Here is a 6,958-nt window from a genome sequence, read left to right as displayed (position 1 = left end):
AGTGATATACCTTATGCAGGACATTGTGTACATATGTACTGTAGACCTCTGAGCACTACATGAAAAATTTTCTAATGTGCAAATGTTATTATATTCTATCTGCTAGAATTTTATCCAACTCTGCATCTTTACTGCATATACATGTATGTTTTTCAGATACCAGACTGTACATTTTTCCTGTTGTTTCAAGAAACTTGAAAGAAATTGCTAGGGATGAAAAATGGATTAAATCAATTCATTCACCATTCAGCTATTGTTCCTATTAGTAAAACTAAAATAATTGCTTATTACTTTGCTGTGGTGAAATTAGATGACTATCCATCTCCACTTGTTTGTGTTCCAAAGAAAGTATTTTTCCAGCATGTTCCTTCAGTTCCATGGTGCATTCATTTATTTTCTTCTCCAAGTCTGAGATGGGTTTAATGTTCAGTGGCGCATTTTCATACAGACACTTTGAAATAGCACTGAATGAATAATCTTTTTGTAATTTGTCCACCAAAGAACAATCATCATCCAAAAAGGGAACCCTTGGCCAATCATCCTGCAATAATTACACATAAAAAGCAATTACTCATGAAGACTGTAAAAACATAAGATAAAATTAAGAATCAATCATTTGTGGCATCTACTTTTTACAATGCACTGCAGTTCCAAAATAAACACATTTTAAATATATATTTTAATAACCTCTAATTTAGACAGCCTTGTTAAAAAAACTGGAATATCTTCTTATCTTGTATATTACATTCAGATTTGATTACATCATTTGTAAAAGGTCAGGAAAACTAGAAAAGAGCCAGAAAGGGACAGATCAAATTCATGCTGGGAAATGGGATTTATACAAGAAATAATTAAAAGGATTCAGATTGTCTAGTTTGAAAAGGAGATTACATGACTAAAAAGAGTTATCATGTTTCTAAGGAGACAAAGTCATTTAAGCACAGTAATATCTTCCATCTGTGGCGCATGCTTCTGGAAGCAAGGGATAGGCCATGGTCCCTAATGAAGCAAAAAACTTAAGATAGTGCTTAACTTTAAGCAAGCAAGCAATCCTGCTGAAGTCAATGGAATTATCAACATCTTTTAAGTTAATCATGGAATTAAGTACTCTGCTGGCCGAGTGCTTAAGTAAATATTCTGATTTATTAACACAATAATCTGATCGTCCCATCCTGGTATCAGGCACACATTGTTTTAAAACCCTTCTGTAAACATGAAAGACAATGGATGCACTCTATTCTTTCAATAACAGAGATAGACAAAACATTCCCCACACAACTTCTTTCATTGAAAAATTTTTTGCAGGTCCACCAAAACCAATCATAAATTAGTTCTGAACTGGCCGAATTGCTTAGGCAGAAAATGGTGAAAAAGCTGGACATACAGAATCTTTCATTCGTATATTTTCAAAGATATTTCAATTTCTCCATTTCATTTTCATTTCTAAATCTTCCATCCTGCAGATTTTTTCTTGCTTCTGTTTCTCTTGGAAAATAAAAAATATGTATTTCGGGTCAACCCAAAACAAGTATTTTTTTTTCAACCAATGAACAGCAACAACAAAATATAAATTATTCAGACACCTTAAGTGGAGGGATATCAAGCTGGCCAAAATCCGCAACTATCCTTTGGGGTGATCCATCTCTTCAAATAAGCATAAAAGGTTGGCTCAATCTAGCAATGATATGGATGCTTCAGTGGCATATACAGTTAAGTCAGAAACAGGGGCAGATCCAGAGGGGGTGTACTAATGCAGCTGCACCCCACTTTTGGATTGGAGTGCACCTAAAGCAGGTGAAATGCCCCACCCCCTCCCTTTAGTGGTCAGATGCAGCTCTCCTCCTTTTTCCCCTTTCCCATGTACCACTGCTGCTTTACCCTCTGCCCTGGGGTACAGTGGAAGTGCTAGAACCATTTTTGCCCACCTCAGCTGGGCCTCATGGGGCTTGAACTCAACTGGGGACAGGGACAGCACCCTGGATAAAAGCATGGTTTTCTACTCCTTGCCTGTTCTCCCAGGAGGAAGGACACCCTAGCTAATCCCTGCTCCTGCTGTCCCATCCCCAGCTTAACCCAGTTCCCATGCAGCCAGCGGGGGCAAACAGAAGTGGCTCTGGAGTTTCCCCCTTCCCCTGGCACAGCAGAAAAAGCAGCAGTAGTAGGTGGGGAAAGGGCAGAAGCGGAGCAGAAGAGATGTGCCTCTGAGCACAAAGGAGAAGGGGGAGGGATTTTCACTTTCTTTAGGAACTTGAAAAAGTCCCTGGAGGCTCCCATGGCACCTGGACTGGTGGAAGGAGGAGGCAGCTGGGAATTGTGACTGTGTAACCACACGTCCATTGTGTGTTGCTGCTTCCACACCCACTTTGGGAAATCCTGGATCCACCCTGGTCAGAAAGATCTTCTGAATAGACTTACAAATACAAGAAAAGAAAAATATGGCTAGAGTAAGCAAAACTGTTAAAAGTTGCTGGAACTTTGTGTTTGGGTTTGGAGGTGTTGTATTATGGTAGTAAAATTGTAGCCTGGCCAGCTGTCTCAAGAAAAAAAGAAGTCTGAATCAGGTTCATCACTGAATATATCCACCATAAAACAGCAAACACTGTACTGCAGACACAAAACTTCGTCTTTGGCCTACCTATGAAAAAAAAGAAGGTTAACAGCAGAAGTGCTGTTTTCTGGAAAGGTGGCCATTTCCAGAAAGCTCTAACTTTCCGATATTTGAGGGTCTGGGTAACAAAATCCATGTTCAAACTTGGTTTGTAATATTTATTAAGGCTGTGCAAAGCTTCAGCAACTGTTTCATTTTGGAGGCGTTTCAGCCCAAAACACTGAATCCAAAATGAAATAGAAGGCTCCAAAACCAAACCATCCAAAACGTTCTGGAAAATTTTGGAGCCGAGCTTGCAGCAAACAGAAACTAAAGACGAGGGAAGGGGAAGGACTGCTCCAATACTGACATCTGTAGCTGGCCTGTGTCTACGATCTGTACCTGACATTCCATTCCAATCCCAGTGCTTTGGGGAAGAGACGGCAGTCTGCTGTCATGCCACATGTAGATCCAGGGGCCTGTGCCCCCCAGGAGTCTGGCACAGCCCTGCAGCCCTCCTGAGGGCACAGGCCCCCGGATGTGCGTGTGAGATGACAGCAGGCTGCTGCTGCCAGCTGGGTCCAGTGCCAGCGCCCAAGTCTGCCTGGCGCACCCTGCACCAAAAAGAACCCAGTACTGGCACTGGCCCCAGCCAGCAGTGGTAGCCTACCGTTATCCCACACACAGATCTGGGAGCCCACACCCCCCAGGAAGAACCCAGCGCAGCCCGGTAGCACTCCTGGGGGGCGCAGGCACCCGGATCTGCATGGGCCAGTGCCAGCACCTGAGTCTGCTTGGCGCAGCCTGCCACAATTAATTAAGAACCCAGTGCTGGCATTGACCCCAGCCAGCAGCAGTAGCCTGCTGTCATCTTACGTGCAGATCCAGGGGCCCGTGCCCACCAAGAGGAGTCTGGCACAGCCCCATAGCCTCCTGGGGGGCACGGGCCCCTAGATCTGCACGTGGGTTGACAGCACACTGCCACTGCCAGCAACTGATATGAGTTGTGCTTTGAACAGTTTGAGGTGAAGTTTCACAGAAACTCCTGCACCTATCTCCTTGAAATTTGGCAGGCTTCATGCCCTTGCAATTGTCATCTGAATCAGGCAGGAAACGACAAAGTTATAGGCATTTCAGTGATTCCCCATTACAGCCTATGGCTAAATCACCAAAACAGCGTCAAAACTCCAAAACAGATTCGGCTGAACCAAAACAGAAGAGTGATCCGAAACACAAAAACGAATCGCTGTCCCTCTGAAATGGCCGAATTCAAAACCAAATCAAAACATAGCCACTTCACACAGCCCTAATATTTACAGTCATATGGCTTTTGCTCAGGGCCTGTTCTTGCATGTTCATTCCACCACACACAGGGGTAGTTAAAATAACAAGCACTTGTACTTACCAAATTTTGGGACTGTAAGAATTCTTCAAAAGTAAGAGTTGGCTTTTGCATTTTCTATCAAAACACAAAATGTGAATTATTCTTACAAGAATTCCTTATGAAAACTATGACAAATTTTACTAAGCTACTGGTCTTAACAAACAATTACAGTTAACAGCATTTTATTTTCAATGGAAACCCAGACATTAGTGTTAATGAACAAAAGACCCTATTTATTATCAAATTATGAAAAATATGAAAATAAATGTAAAAACCATGTAAGAACACTGTATCACTAAATGGTGAAAAATTATTTATTTTAACCAGTGTAATTTGAAGTCAAATATTTATAATACTTTTTAGTATACTGACAGATAAAATGCAATCTTTCTGTACTAGTAGTAAGGGCTTATCAATAAATCTGTTCTGTTCTTAAGTATTCAGTCAGCTCAGAAATTTTAAAAATGCCAGGTCTGCAGGTTAGAAAGTAGCATCACTGACATCAAACTACTAACATTTCCTGAATTTAGTGCAACTAACTCAACTGTAATCTTTAAAAATATGCCTGAGCACAGAACAAGAAAAAGAATCAGCCTGGTTCAGATCAAGGCACAAAGCAAAGTGCAAAGGATTTAATTAATCTAATCAATTTAGGAGTGTTTTGGCCTGAAAGAAGTACCAAACCTCAGCTACTTTAATAAAAAGCCACTCAGTATCAACCCCTTAGAGATATTATTCCAATGAAGTAATAGATGCCACCATTTAGTAAACTCTGATGGGGTGTTATTTTAGAAATGAAATTTGGTTTTAAAAAAACAAAGTGTTCTTCTAGATACATAAATAAAAGTTTTTTTCACTTAAAAGTATGTATTGCAAAGTGAGAAATGTTAGTTCTTGAGCAAAGACACTTCAGTACTGTTTATCACATTACAGTACTACTGGGCACATCTACATGAGACGCTGACTGCGCAGTAGCCAAATATAACTGCGCAGTAGTATGCCACAGCACTAATAGTGCTAACATGCTACTATGCAGTAGCATCACTTAAAACACGTTCGCCAGCGCTACTGCATCAGAACTCAGTTATTGCACATTTATTAAATAAATGCACAACAACCACTGTGCAGTAGCAGCTCATGTACAGGTATGTATATCGTTACCAATATAAAGTAGGGTAAAAAAAATCTAAATCCTGTGAAATGCAGCCATTTATTTTATTTACTGCACTATATTAGCCAACAAGAAAAACATGCCAACAAGAAAAACAGGGCATGCCAAAGGCAAATATAACAGATAAGCAACAGAAATCAAATTCTGCTGTCAGTACTACTGAAGTCAATGGGATTTTCTGGGTGTAACTGAAGTAAAAAACTGGCAAAATAGCCATCTACAATATTAGTATTTTGTCTAGAAACAATGCCTAATGTACCACAGACTGCTGCTTTATTTTATTTCACTGAGTCAGGAAAATATTCAGCATCCCAGAAATATTTTTGAGACTTAAGCCATTTAAATCTCAAAATGCAACTGCTGAACATTTAAGAGCATTGAGTAGTTTCTTGTTTGAATAAACAATAAGCAGCTCAAATGTGTTCTATTTTACTTGGAACTCACTCTAGAAATATGGTATTATTTATATCTAAATCTCTCTATAAGTAATTCTGCCAGTCATTCAAAATGACAGAGGCCAATTCGCTCTAAAATCTTCAAAAAATTTGTCAAAGAACATAAGTATCATGACAAATCCAGTACTCGCTATATTTCACTTGTAATACTGAAAACTTCTGAATCTAAGTCTATATTTTCAAGGTACATGTATGAGTGACCAATGTATGGTAGAAAGGCAAAAGTCTGAAGTACTATTAAGCATAGTAAATTACAGTAACAAACACCACAAACATTTCTACGATTGCTTTTATTTGCATTACTTTACAAATATTGATTTAATAGGTATCACACCTAAATATATTAGTCAAGGGTATCAAATAATAATTTTGTGCAGGCAGCTCCTTTTAACTGGAACTGGGGTTCAACTTATCAGTGCACATAATGACAATGCAATGGTACAAGGCAACAATAATAATGCTAATAATCTTATAACTAACACAGCTCCAAAGAACTGAGGATGCTATCCAACATAAACAATTATAAAAACAATTTTAAAAAAACTTTCATAAAATGGTTAGGTTTAAATTTTAAAAGGGAAAGTAAGAAACAGAAAAAAATGTGAAGAACATGGAATGAAGTTATCATTCAAAAAAACATTTGAAAACAAATGTAAACAAAAAAATCTAAAATTCTTTCCAAATAAACTAGGACAAAATTAGGTGATCAAGGGAGCCATAGCCAACCACGGTGAAATTCAGCAAATACTTGGGGATATATGGCCGTAACTAGAGCAAAATTTGAACCATGTTGTAACTCTATACTGAAAGATGTGCAAATGATCAGAACATGCATTTCTTTAAGTTTAACCAAAATATTACCTGGTGTGGCAAAATTAATGCGGAGCGCTATATTTAAACAGGTTCCACAAACAGGATATTTCTCCTGCTTCCCATTGCTACAGGAAAGTAGAAGCATCCATTCCCACTGCAACTCCGCCCGTCCTTGCTCAACATTATTCTTGCCACCCTACATAGTGGAAAAGGTTGGACGGTTGTCCTCGACATGATGTTTCAGGAAATTGATGCAAGAAACAAGGTTGGTTTTTGGTTTTGGTTTCTTTTTTGTTTTGTTTGGGGAGGGGGGTTTCAGGCGGGGAGGGAATAGTTTAGCAAACCAACTATATAGTTGGGAAAAAGATCTTTTAAGTCCTTGTTATGGTTTTTAAAGACCTCTTCCACTTGAGTACCATTTTCACCTATATAACAGAATTGTTAAAAGTTGTTTTATTTTGTTTTTAGTTTAGGTGGTCTAGGCAGATGTAAGGACAGAGAGGCAGAGCCTCCTTAGGGCAGGCAGAAGACAGCAGGTGGGCAAGGTG

At 39.2% G+C, this 6,958-nt stretch overlaps 1 long non-coding RNA gene across 1 annotated transcript; it reads right to left on the bottom strand.

Annotated features, from left to right (window-relative positions):
• Positions 1-401: 401 nt before the first annotated feature.
• LOC149852200 (uncharacterized) lies at positions 402-6,532 on the bottom strand. Its single transcript, XR_016439241.1, has 4 exons — positions 6,459-6,532; positions 3,993-4,046; positions 1,385-1,485; positions 402-541 (listed from the first exon to the last, which is right to left on the bottom strand). It is a non-coding gene; the product is annotated as an uncharacterized LOC149852200 (long non-coding RNA).
• Between the last annotated feature and the right edge of the window lie 426 nt (positions 6,533-6,958).

Source organism: Crocodylus siamensis, chromosome 15 (assembly GCF_052110815.1).
Source record: "Crocodylus siamensis isolate JL-2025a chromosome 15, ASM5211081v1, whole genome shotgun sequence".
Taxonomy (NCBI): Eukaryota; Metazoa; Chordata; order Crocodylia; family Crocodylidae; genus Crocodylus; species Crocodylus siamensis.
Note: the sequence above shows the minus strand (reverse complement) of the source record. Positions and strands in the feature narration are given on the sequence as shown.